The sequence below is a fragment of the Onychostruthus taczanowskii genome, unplaced genomic scaffold (genome assembly GCF_017590055.1).
Source record: "Onychostruthus taczanowskii isolate IOZ18803 unplaced genomic scaffold, ASM1759005v1 scaffold57, whole genome shotgun sequence".
Lineage (NCBI taxonomy): Eukaryota > Metazoa > Chordata > Aves > Passeriformes > Passeridae > Onychostruthus > Onychostruthus taczanowskii.
In genome coordinates this window covers 2,618,558-2,632,134 of record NW_024503346.1, presented here as the reverse complement: position 1 = coordinate 2,632,134, position 13,577 = coordinate 2,618,558, and positions in this window count along the sequence as shown.

Below are 13,577 nucleotides of genomic sequence, written 5' to 3'. Positions count from 1 at the left end.
TCCTGATGCTGGGCTTACATTTTGGCCATTTCTTTTCTTTTCAATTGTCGTGTGGAAGATTCCACATGACAATTCTCATCTGAAAGAGCTAACAAATTTCAGCAAGAACAGAAATGCCAAATTCCTGCTTCCAGTGAGAAAATAAATGTATTTACCCTGGTTTTATCTGAAAAAGGCCTTCTTTCTCCCTCCTTTCCTCACACATTTTAATTGCTACTTGTAATCTGGATAAAATACTATAAAACTGAAGCAATATTTCCTAATATATCTTATAATGCCCACAGGAATTCAAAGAGGGACTTTGTATGAAGTCACTTGCACAGTTTTGTGTCTACTTACATGATGCATCCAGCTGGAAGTTAAATGCCAGGTGAGGAAATGGAGAAGGATGATGCAAGTTGAACTTGTCTTTATAACCCTGGGATGCAGGAACTGATGATCTGTCTGATAAACCTGAAAGAAGAACAGATAAATTCATCCAGCATTCTGGGGGGAATGGTCTGCACGCCTCTTGCAGTGGTGTTCTTTTCATGTGAAATTCTTCCCTGCTTTCTGCTGCTGCTGTTTGGCATCTCCTGTGCTTGAAGGACAGGGAGAGTTTTTAGGAAAGCAGAGGGAGGTTGCTTGAATGAGGCACAGGGTGTTCAAGCTGCCCAGTTTTAACAAAAGTCACTCATGATTTTGGGTGCTGGATCTGACTCACCCAAAAGAGGCTGCTTGTGCAGTAAGGTAAAGACAGGATGCACTCTTTTGGATAAAACAAGAAGTGACTTCAACTTTGATGGCAACTGAAACCAAACCTGACAGCACATTTAAACATTCTGTTAATTTAGAAGAGAAAAAAAGGCAAAATGAAAATCCACTTTAGTGATCTTTTCCCTGGGCACGAGGGAGAACCAAACCCTCCCACCAAAGCTGAAGCTGAGCTGTGTGATGGTTAAACCTCCACCTCTACCTGTCAGTCACCACTGCCTCGTGCATCTGGGCTGAACAAATCATTATTGGCTCAACTTCTGCAGTCCCTCCATGGGAAATTATTGACTGCATGGAAAACATCAGTGGGGCAGATTCATGTGCAGGGCTGGCTTTTCCTCTGGATCAGTCCTGCTCCCCATCCCATTCACTCAGCACATCAAAATTTGCAAAATTATTCACTACATATATATACATATATTAACATACGTATAGGAACCTCCCCTCTAGCTGCAATAAAGTGGTTAAACAGAATTTAAACTGTCATTAGCATACCATGAAATCCCCTATTAAAACCTGGGAAAGGATGTATAATACTTCAAATATACTTTTATTAGATTTTTGAGTGAAATGTTGTTTCCAAATCAGAACAAATTAAGATGTTTGTTTTACATAATTGGTGTAATTGGTAACTTAAAATACAGCCTAGTGCAGGATTATCTACTTTTTATCTCTGGCAATTTCCATGTTACAAGATCACAGTCTGTATTTTACCTTTTCATAAAATCATTCATTACCTCCTGATCTACATTAGGTATTCCTAAAAGTTCAAAACACTGGTTCTAAAATAATGAACCTTCCAAAGATTTTTTGTAATCAGTTCAATTCCACCTGTGGACACAGCAGAGGGCTGAGAGTTAATCTCCTTGCCACTGCTGTTTCCCTTTTTTGTTTTCTTGTTCCCTGCTTAAACTCCTGACAGCCAAAGGGCTGTTCTTGGGCTCAGACCACACGAGGAAACATCAGCTCCAAGGAGGATTTTCAAACAGAGGAATTGTCTTCCTGTGTCCAAAGTCAGGTCTGTGAGGACACGTTCACAATCAGAAGAGGCACATCCTCCCTCTCCTGGCCCAGAGAACACACACAGCATCTAAATCTCCCACCCTGAACTCTGGTTTGGGATTCATTCAGTGCTTCCAGGTAAGATATCAGTGTTATTTTATCAACAAACCCCAACCAAAGGTCCCCTACAGAGCTGTGTGTTACAGAGGCACACTGGAGATGGATTTTACACGAATATCCCGAAAGCTCTGCAGCTTTGCCTCGTTCAGCTCTGCCTATTCCCAGTGTCTGAGGATGGGTGGCAAAGGGAATGCATTTAACAAGAAGAAGACGACATTAAACATCAAACATCCCTTTGCTTCTGACAATTAATTGAGAAGAAAACCCCATAATCAGTTGCAGACTCTCTGTGCGTCGTGAGCGTGACTCCGCTCAATTACCGCGGTCCAGAGCGAGGGCTTGGTTCTCATCTTCGTGAGGATGGGGAGGCAGCAGACAGAGCTGAGGGGTTAAAGGTGGCAGGAGGAGGTCACCGAGGGTGTCACTGTCTCTGAGTTAGCCATAAATAACAGGAACCAGTGTGGTCTTTGGTTTATAGTGCAGCTTTAAACCCTGGCTGTCAGGGAGGTGCTGGGCACACGGAGATGCCCCGCACCAAGGCAGGGCTGACGGGGCTGATGGGAGCAGGACACATCCCAAAAAAGGGCTGCCCAGGGAAATTTGGCTGTCCGTTCCCTGGATGTGTTCAAGGCCAGGTTGGACAGGGCTTTGAGCAACCTGGCCTAGCAAAGCTGCCCCTCAGTCTGTAGGTTATGTTTGCTTTCACCTGAAAGCAAAAAATCTTACAAGGAAGCACGCAGTGCTCTAATCTTTTAGGACAGCACTTGCATAAAAGCAAGTGTTTATATAAATGATGCCACTCACTTCAGGCTGATTTTAATCATCAAAGGAGAAAAAGCACATTTTGTTTGGTCTTTTACTAGTCAAAAATGGCTGGTATTTAATAAGCCCTGGAGCCAGATCTCAGTAGGACAGGCTTTTTATGGGCCAGAGGCACCTACTATACTGTCCTTTGCACACACAACCACTGACCTGTGTCCAGCTGATTTGAATTTACTTCCTAAATCTGATGCTTCACCCAGTTAGATCAAAACAAGAAGAAAAAAAAGAGAGAAACATGGCATTTCTAGACCACAGTTCTTGGTGTCACTACACATTACTGATAATTTAGGAATGCTACAGAACATCTCAAGTTTAAAGTACTTTCATGGTTCCAACGGAGAGCTAAAACAGATGGGGTTTCAGCATGACCTTTCAACCCACCAGACACTGTTGACCCAGATTATAGTTCAACAAAGCTGCTCCTGGGTTCATGTTACATTTTGGGAGAAACACCAGGGTTACAGTGAGAATGGATATGCTGCCCAGAGGCAGCTCGGGTGGCAGCTCAGGTAGCCACGGGATGGGAATGGTGTGTCAGTCCTACTCCCTGTGCAGATATCTTTATATCTCTTTTGGAGAGAGCCTCTGCTCTCTGCCACAAAATGCTGAGAAAATAATTCAGGAATGGGAGAAAGAACAGTGATTTTACTGGGAAGTCAAAGAGAGGATAGAAAATCAGTAAAATGGTTGAAGCGCTGCAGTTGAAAACACTCTTTTTCCAAGCTCAGGCTTCACACCAGAAAGCTGGAGCTGAAGATCTGGTGGTGCTCAAAGACAGCAGGTTTTACCACAGAGGTGGCTGCATCCCAGCACTGGGGAGGGATTGCTGGTCCTGCCCACCCAGGATCCCCTGGATTCATCTCTCTGAGCTCAGCCAGTTGGGAACTGGAGTGGCACCATAAACCACCAAGCACTGTGGCTTCCTTTTGCATCTGAGGGAGTTCCTGTCAATGTGCTATTATTTTAGACATTGCAGCACTAAAAATAGTGCCTGTATTTTTTTTTTAGCAAGCTTGTTGTTTTCAGGAGCTCTGAAAATATAAAGAGTTCCATAAGTGCTCAGAACAAGCTTGTGAAATAGCTGGAATACAAAACCACTTGAAAATGCTGTTTGTTACATTTCCCGATGAGCTCAACAATAAGATTATGCTATGCAGACCATTTTGCTAAAACACTGGGCTCTCTACTTAAAATGTATTTTACTGTAAGAAAATCTGGGATGTCTACCTAGTTTTTCTTTATTCCATATGGCAGCAAAAAAATCTGCATTCTCACAGAATCTTCCCAAAATGCTATCACTATGCCAAAAGCCTCTTCAATCTCCTTGCCCCCATGACAAAATGTTGATGATCCAGACCTTAATGATGTCTGCTAGTAAAAACACCACCCAACAAACAAACCTTATGTCCTTCAAGTGGAGATCAGCTGCACGAGAAGGACCAGGCTGCCTTAATCCTCCAAAGACTGACATCTGTCCTAATTGTGAAATCCAAACAGCCTTTTTAAAGCAGCTTTTGAAGGTGCTGCCCACGTGTGTTGGTGTTTGTTGGAGCTCTGCTGGAGCCTTTGCCCTGACAGCAGCAGAGCCCCTGTGGGGGCAGTGCCCCTTCCCTCCTGTCCAGCACAAAACCCTTGGGATAAAACCCGAGGTACCAGTGGGGGATTTCCTAATGCATCATCCCAAAAGAGCTGGATGCTGAACAAGTAGCAGCTTATCACCAGGTCGCTGCTCTGTAGCTGAAATGGATGATGATGTGCTGGTAACTTGCCAACATTTGGTGATGCAACATTTTTACAGATTATCCCCTATGATAAAGCCTCTGCATTTAATGAGTTTTGCCAGCTCAGTCGTGGTTTGCACATGGTGAGTTTTGGGCTGGACTTAGCAGTCCCTTTCATCCAAATTTTCAAAGTGACTCGTCCATATTGGTCAGGTCTCAGAGGTGCCTTGTGAAATACCTGTTTAAGCCCCCTAAGAGCATCAGGAGTGGATGTAGGGATCCCAGCTGAAGGTCTGGAGCAGCCCCTGGCAGTGGGCAGTGACAGCTGCCCTGCCTGGTGGGGAGCCTGGGAATGCTGTTGGGTGACTTTAATTTGCTGAATTTTGAACCCAAGTTTCAGAGTGACCCCTAGCAGGAGTCTATAGATTAAATACAGAACACCTTAAGAAGGATCTCATTCTCCTTACTCTGAATCTGCCACCTGCTCATTTAATTTTGATACCCTTTTGTTGCTTTCTTGGAAGAGACATTCAAGAACAAAAAAATACTTTTTAAGACTGACTCAAAGTGTCTGACACCCAATACTCACCCTGGATTTATCTGAGCTATACCTTCCTGCTTTGACTAACACACACCCGCACAGAAATCAGATCTTACATGGCAAAGCAATAATCTACTCAGGTTGTAGACATGAATTAATAAAACTGACACTAATTGCTAGATTTGTTGCTTCTCCAGGCCTGCACTGCCCTGTTGCCAGGGGACATGGAAGGATGGGGAGAGGCAGAGATCAGCATCCAAAAATAGAAGAAGTTTGTATTTAGATGACTGTGAATACACACAGGTACTCCTTGCTCATCTTCCTTCACTGTTTATTTTCTGGTTTTAATTACTTTAAAACCCCTCATTTTAAAAGACCATTCTTTTCAAAGACCATTATTTTTTAATCAATCTTTTTCTCCCACCCCCAAACGCAGGTTTAACGTTACAGCAACGGCTGCAAGTCCAAAGGAGACAGATTTTCTGTCCCCACCCATGAAGAACAGTTGATTCACTCCCAGCCTTGCCAAGGCCATATGCAAATTGTGCTAATAGGAGCAGCTGCTGGCTGCACAGCCCAGGGGATAAACACAAGTTATGTTCATGCTGCTGCCCCAGCTCCCATCCCCAGCATCACGCTTGGCTGGATGGAAAGCACCGTCCCTGTGAGCTCTCTGCAGCCCTGGCAGGTAACTGTGAGAGAGATGTTGAGCTGGGGACACAGCTCAGGCAGCAGCAGGGAAGCCTGAGCAGGAAAATGTGTAGGAAAATGTGTCTGGGCTCTCCCACAGCAGACTGGCACTGTCCTGGGGTGGCCGTGCCAGGCTGCAGCACATTAAGGTTTGGCCTGTGCTTTCTGTCCTTCCATCTGGATTTCATCCTCCTAAACCCCATGAGTGGATGTTATTTGTATATATTCTGCAACTGACAGGATGTTTTATAGAGTTGTAGGGTAAGCACAAGGAGGATACCTGGTGAAACTGTTCTGTGTAAAACACAAACGACAGACTTTCTGCTTTGCTCTTTTAAGCTCATCTGGCACAAATATCTGGATGAAGCTAAGGCAGGGAAAAACTAAGCCAAGGCTGCTGAAAAATGGAAAAGCCTGGGTGAGCTGAAAGTCCACTTCCCATTTTTCCCCTTCCAAGAGCCCTCTGTCTCTGCTGCTGCTGCCCCACAGAACTCCAGGGCACGAGCCCAGCTTGTCACTTTTAAACAGTGATCTGTTTTTAAGAAATCCTCTTAAAAATCCTGTATTAGGAAATTGTCTTAGTGCTTCTGAGTTCCTTTGGTGGAAATCGAATGCCCCTGCTTTGTTAGCAGGGTTAGGATGTCAGGCAGCAAAGACTGATTCCATTTTGTCATTTAGAAAGTGTATTAATAAGTGTAATTAGAAGGTATTAAGATGGCCTTTATCATCCAAGGGACATCACTGCACTGCCTTCTGCTCCTGTCCTGTTCTCAATCTTAAACTGGTTATCCATGCTTCTCTTTACTTAAATAAGTCTGGATTTTTGTAACATGTTTTGCTGTGGTGACTTTATCCTTTTGTTTATTTATTTACTTGAATCAGAAACCAGAGCCAGACCAGCCTCCTGTGCCCTCTAATCTCTTGTTTGCTCACACAGCCCACGAAGCAAAGGCAGCCCAACAGAACAGGTTTGAGAGCATCCCATGTTGTACCTGTGCACATTCCCAGAGCTTCTCCTGGATCCAGTCCTGGAGGAGACAGGAATGTCCATCCCATCCTGTGGGCTGCAGCATCCCAGCTCAGGTAGGAAATCCGCATTGTCCCAGCCCACGTGGATCCTGGTGGAGCTTTGGAGCAGTCTTCCCCTGTAGTGGTTAAAAAAAAAAAAAAAATCAAATATGAGAGAGAGATCTCTTGTGATTTTCAAGATTTCAGAGCTGCTTCAAGGGACAGGACTTCAATGATTGTGTGACATACAGTTTGAGTAAGGGTGAGGCTGAATTTATTGGAAAATAAATAAACTCTTTTTAGCTCTGGAGATAACAAAATTAAAAAAAAAAAAAAAAGAAGAAGCATATCCCCCTACTTTTCCTTCCTCCCTGGATCACATAAATTTGGGGTTAGAACATTATCAGTGTGAGACACAGTAAGTAGTGAATGCACAAATGTTCAGAATGGACAATTTATTTTGGGATAATCTCTCCTGCTCAAACCCCATCTTTCTGCTGCCTGAGTAAAGGTTTGCAACCATGTGTCCAGTCTCCACATTTGAGGCTGAATTTAACATTCCACTTTGGGTGCAATTTTTAGTTCCCTTGAATGCTTGAGAGGAGAATAAACATTCAACTTTTTTTTTTTTTTTACCTCCTCAAAATTCCTGCCTTTGGCTTATTTTAGGACTCTTCTGACCATCACTCTGGACTTCATCTGAGGCTCAGGACTCCAGAGTTCTGCCCAATTTTAGATTTTATGATAGAAGTTTTACCAGATTTACCTTCAACTTCAGAAGATGCAAATCATTTCTACTCCCAATTTAGTGAACAACCATCAGCCAAAGAAGCCCTCTTTCTACCTCAAGAAATTACATTATTTAAATGGAAAAAACCCTGGTTTTAATTAATAATGGAGCATGAAACACACATAATTTACAGCAAGGGCCCTGGAGAAAAACTCTACTGCTGTCAAATTACTTCAGCAAAACGATCCATAGAATCAAAATTCCAGTCACAGCAACTTGAGCTGTTCTAGACTGTAATCAGGGGGAAAAAATGGCTCCACCTACTCACCAGTGAAAACAATACATCCCCTGAAAGAAATCCTCCAACTTTCAGTCCTTCTGGGTCTTGTGCAATATTTTGTGGCTTTTCCTAGCACTGTTTTTATGATGTTGACAATCAGATTTTCAAGTGACACCAATACTGGTGGGACAAAACCAGAAACAAAATGAACTGGTTAGAGCATAGATGTTCTGGAAAGTCAAAGCAAATAATAAATTTAAAAATGCTCTTAAAAAACCCTCATAGTGGATCTTAATTCAGAGCTTGCCTTTTTTATGGCAAAGGCAAATCATCAGCAGCTTGTATTCAAACTTCTATCCTTTCCAAACACTCCAGGAGTGTAGGTAACAAAATAAAGTGTGGCCACACACAAGACAAATGCCATCTCAACTGGACCAAAGTGCCTTAATGTCTTCTAGCTCAATACCAGCAAAAGTCCACCAAAAAATAACCACATAATTCACCACCCAAACGTCAGCCTTTCCCTTAGCACGAATCAGAGACTCCTATAATTGCTCCCAAGTGGCTAAACCACAAGCATGGAATGAAATGAACCATGATAAGAGTCTCTCATATTAAAAGCATCATAAAAGCCTGAGCACAAAGCCTAGCAAGAAATGCCCTTCTCCACATGGCTCAGCTCCACCCGCACTGGAATTCAGCCGCTCCGTGACAATATCCCAGACATGGCATTAACACTTCTGAAAACTCTTAGGGATCAAAGGTTGCCCCCTTCACAAGTTTTTTCATACCGAGGACATGATGAAGTAGTCTGGCTCCAGCTGGAAAAATAGTTCAGATGGCACCCGAGGGGCTGTGGTGAGAGGAGTTGGTGGAGAGCTGGCACCGAGGTTGGCATCAGCCTCCTCTGCCCTCATGCAGAGCATGCCTCTGCTTTCCAGCCTCGGCCTCTGGTGCTAAAGCTGCAGAGGTATTTTGTGGATGAAGCCCCAAACATGGGGAAAACTCCTGTTTGCTCTGGAGTTAACTCAGACAGCAGAAACCTAACGAGGAGCTTGCTGAGGAGCACGGAGCTGCAGCAGAAGAGGCAGCTCGGAGGCATCCAGGCTGGCCCGGGCGAGGGGAGGGCAGCATCCTCCCTGGGACTGACACAAAGTCAGCCTGGAAGCTGTGCAGACAGACAATGATGTTTTTATAGGTGACACATCCAGAGCTAATGCAGCTTCTCTGCTCCTGTGACAAAACGGGCTTGTCACCGCTCTGTCTGTGCTGGGGCGCGAGGAGAGCTGCGCTGCTGCTGCCTCCAGCTGCTGGGAGCTGCACTCCCATCCTCTTTGCTCTGGGAATTAGGTACTCAGCACAGCATTTGCAAGACCCCAAATGACTCAGCCATCAAAGCCGTGTTTGCAGTGATTTTTCAGGAGTTTCAAAGCGCCTTCTGACAACGTGTGCCTAATTCCTTTAGGCGCTATCAAAAATGCTGCCTACCCTAGGGATGGCTGACTAAACAGAAGTCTGAGCGTTCATGTCATAAATATCTGGAGACAAGCCTGTTGATTCAGTGAAATGTGTGGTTGGCTCCTATTGTAAGTGCATTCACAGAAAACCTCACAGTGTGCTGCCGCTTGGGATTACTTGCGAGCAAAATAAATGACAAACATTTTGGGGGGTTTTTTAAATAACATTTTGGTACATTACAAAGTGGCTTTTCTTTTAATTTTACACCACATCGTTTAGGATGACATGAAGCAACATAATTTGCTGAGACAAGATACATACAAATAAATAAATAAAAAGGGATTAAAAGGAAAGCCGGTCCTGAAAGTCTGTGAGTTGGAAAAGGCTGTAATTTAAACCAGAAGGGTCTGGATTAGATTATCCTGACAAGCTAAAAGGAGGCAAAATTGTGCTGTGCATTTCTAAAGCAGAAATGAAATGGAGGGGAAGCAATGGCTTCAAAGTGAAAGGGTAGCTTCAAAAACCATCTAATTCCAGATCTGAACCCAGATCTGATAATGTTTGGTAGCTCCAAGCAAGCCATGGACCTTCAGAATTCAGAGTCAGTGATGGGCCAGGCCATGGACCAGCAGGACAACCACATCTCACTGTGGGAGAGTCAAACCATTATTCAGCAGATCATATTGAAAATAATCTTCCCATGGAATAATACCTTGGACACTGGGAGGCAAACACAGCCATCGACCACCTTTAGGAAATTCAAACATCTTCAAATTCCACGATTGTCTCCACCGTAACTGCAAAGCCACGGCAGCGATGGGACAGATTTACTGCAGCAAAAATACAAACCAGCATCTGTGACACTGACTGGTCAATCAGAAACCAAACCAGCTCAGAGGATTGAGCTCTAGCAGAGAACAAAGTCAAGCATTACCAACCAGAGCAAGGCAGACCCAGCTGATCTGACAGCTCAAGAAACACCTTATTTTACAGAGTGCCAAATTCCAGAGCCTCAGCTGAAGGCTGTGGGCAGAGGTTGAAGCAGTGACCTTCACACTCCTCTCAGCTGTACTAGCTGGGATCTGCATCCCAATTTTTTTTTCCTGAAATTTTCCAAAATTTTACCATGGCAAATAGAAGTGTCACTGGAACAAATATTTTACAAGGAAAATTACACATTTCTCATGGTCAGTATTTTCCACTGGAAACCTTTTCATTTCATAATAAAATCAATTATAATATGGATTTTGTGGAGTAATTTGAAGAAAAGGAACATTATTAAAACAATACTCATCTAATACAAATAATTACTATAATAAAACTTCAAAGAATAGATGATCATATTTACATTATTCTGTACTTTATGTCTGAAGGTATCCTATGCAAATTTGAAAAAGAAAGTACTAAAGAAGTACAGCAATTTCTGGATCTTAGCAGCTCTGTTAACCTCTCTGGGTTAAGTGTCAGGTTAAAAATAAATCTTTAACTTCTCAGAGGCCTAAAAGTGCAAAGACCCAGTTTTTCACAATGACACCCTCCTTGCATTTGTATAATCTGGGTTTATGGAGAAATGGCAACAGAATCCTGGCACTGGCACTTTAACCAGGAGAGCAGAAATACAACCACGCCAAAAGCCAGCCCTGTGCTGGGAACAGTCACAAATCCAACCTCTTGGGCAACACTTCAGCAAATGCAGCCCCAGCTCTTCTCCCAGTCAGGGGAGAGAGTCCCTGGCTGTCTATTCTCAGGCAAGTAGAAATGTAGCTCCTACTTGCTGAGGTTTTAATGTCATATTCTTGATAATCTCATACATTGAGCATGAGATAGAGCCTCCTGCCCCAAGCCCTTCAGCTCATGCAATGCCTCTCTTTACAGCTTGCTTACAGATATATTTCAATTGGCAATATTTGAAATTTCCAAATGGAAAATAGCTCCTGGTGTGTGAATATGGCCAAATCACAGGATGATTTTATTCCCACCAGTTGTTGCCACGCAGTATGAAATTACAGCTTGTATTACTCCATACCATGGCTTGCAGAAATTTGGACCAAAACTTTAAAAATATTAATGTGTATGCAAATGGAGCCTTGCACATAAATCAAGCACACACACTTAATAATCTGGTGCTTTGGCTTTATGAAATGATAGATCAAAGCAGAACAAATGAGAAGATGGAGCCCAAATTAACACATTAACTGAAACAGAGCCCTCTCAGATCCTGGAAACCACTCTCTGTCTGGGTGTCACATATCCAATTACATTCCTCGTAACTCAAATGACAGAAGAGACTGAGAGAAGCGAGGATGCCTATTCCTACTCATCACCAGCTACTCATAGTAATTTTTTTCAGAGTACTAGTAATTATCCTTAAAGGAGAACAATTAAAATCCAGTGTAATTGGAAGTCTGGTTATGATTACGGATGAGTCAAAGTGCTTTGGAAAACGAACACAGAACTGTTTGGAGCTCCATTGGTATTTTATTAATCATGTCATTAAAATGGATACATAAAGTGGGTGTAGCTATATGGTGGGATTTTCAAAAGCTCTCAGCACCAGCCACACTCTGCTCCTAGTAAAGTTGGCAGGAATTTTATTCCTTGAGTGTAATGGGAGCAGAGTTACGCCAGAACAGGGCATTTTTATAGCATCCAAACCTTATTGTTCACAAGCAGCCAATTCTCTCAGCATTTCTTTAATTCTTTCTGGTGATCCCATAATCCTGACATTATTTCCCTGCCCCACTGGCAGCCCCAGGACTGGAGGTGCTGCAATACCTTGAGCCTGGGGAAATATGGGGCAGAAACCTCCCTTTCCTCCCCACAAGGATGAGAACTGGTAGGAGCTTTGAGGATGGGGGGATTTGGCCTGAGTTTGCTGCTGGGGGCAGAGTGCACAGACTTGGCCTTACAGATCTCAAGAGTAACACAGCAATTGGGAGCAGATGGTTGGCATCAGAGAGCAGCTTAAAGAGACAGCACTGAGAGTGGAGAGCTGAAAAATAACATAACAGCAGATTTATTTGTGGTCTCTAGCCCAGGGCTGTCTAAGAAATATAAGCAGTGGTTGGTACTTTCTGCTCGTCACAGCTAACGTGGGACCTTGAACCAAACAGATTTTGGCTTTCTGTTTTGCAAAACCAAAGCCTGATCTGGTAAGAATAAGTCTAAACAAAGCATGACCCCCCTCACACTGTTCCTCTGATGTGGCTCCTTCAAGCACCAAAACTCCAGAGCAGGTTCTTAAGGAAGAGAGGGAATGTACCTCAAAAACACAAAGCTCCAGATCTGAACACTTTCCAGGATTTTGCCCATGAATCTGTTTGCTGGCACTGGAAGCATGGACTGAACGATGTTGGAAAGAAGGACAATGGTTTGTGCAAATGAAAGGTCAAGGATAAGCAGGGGGAATGCAGGAGTAGCTGTCTGCTCTGCCCACTGCTTCAGCCAGCTCTGGAGAAACCCCTCTGCAGGCATGGACAGCCTGGAAAGACACCTAACAACACAGATACTTGAAACCTATGACTATAAATTCTGCCATTTGTTTTGTGCAACAAAATCTTTATTTTAGGAACCCACCTACTGAGATATTATTTATATCAGTCATACAAATGGCATTTAAAAGGTATCAAAGGCTCTCAGACAAAATCCAAAGAATACACTGAAATGCTGTCCTAATTGAGAGGATTCCCTGCATAAGATGCTAAGATCTAAATTTTCATTTTGTAATTAAAAGGAAAAAAAAATCTGCTTGTAATCCTCTTGAAAAGTGATCCCCTTGGACTGAATAGTCTTAATGCTTTACATCTGAAGGAAGCAAGGTAAAGGCAGTACTATACTGCATTTTGTTCTATCGGAGGGAAGCTGGAAATAATCTGGAGAAAAGATTATTTCCAACTTTCCAGCTCTTTTTCTATAATTAACAGGATGTAAGACATAACAAACAGAGGCTGAAGAAAACCACAAACTCTCCATATGGGGTTCAGTTCCTGTTTACTAGTATCCTGTTTACAGCATAGCCTTTGATGGTCAGATAATCAGGCCTCTCATGTTCCCAGAATGACCACACTTATTCTGTACTTATTTAAGGCTGGGAAGACTTTTTAATAAAAAAATATGTCAAGGAAACAAAGCAGAGAGATTATAACAATATGCATCACTACGGAAATACCAGACTCATTGTTATAGAATACAAAATTACCAAATACCCTTTTGTGTGAAAACAGAAGGATGATGTGAGTTGCCAGTTCAAAGGGAGGCAAGGAACAAAGTCCTTTCCCTCTTGCTGCTGCCCTGGTCCATGTCTGGGTCATGTCACTCAGGTGGAGGAAGGAGAAATACCCATTTCCCAGCACAGTTCCACTGCTGGCCAAGGGCTCCCTCGGGCAGGGGGCAGGTGCTGCTTCCCAACCTGCCCTCCTCAGCTCCAGGCACAAGGAGGAAAAGGGGTTCAGC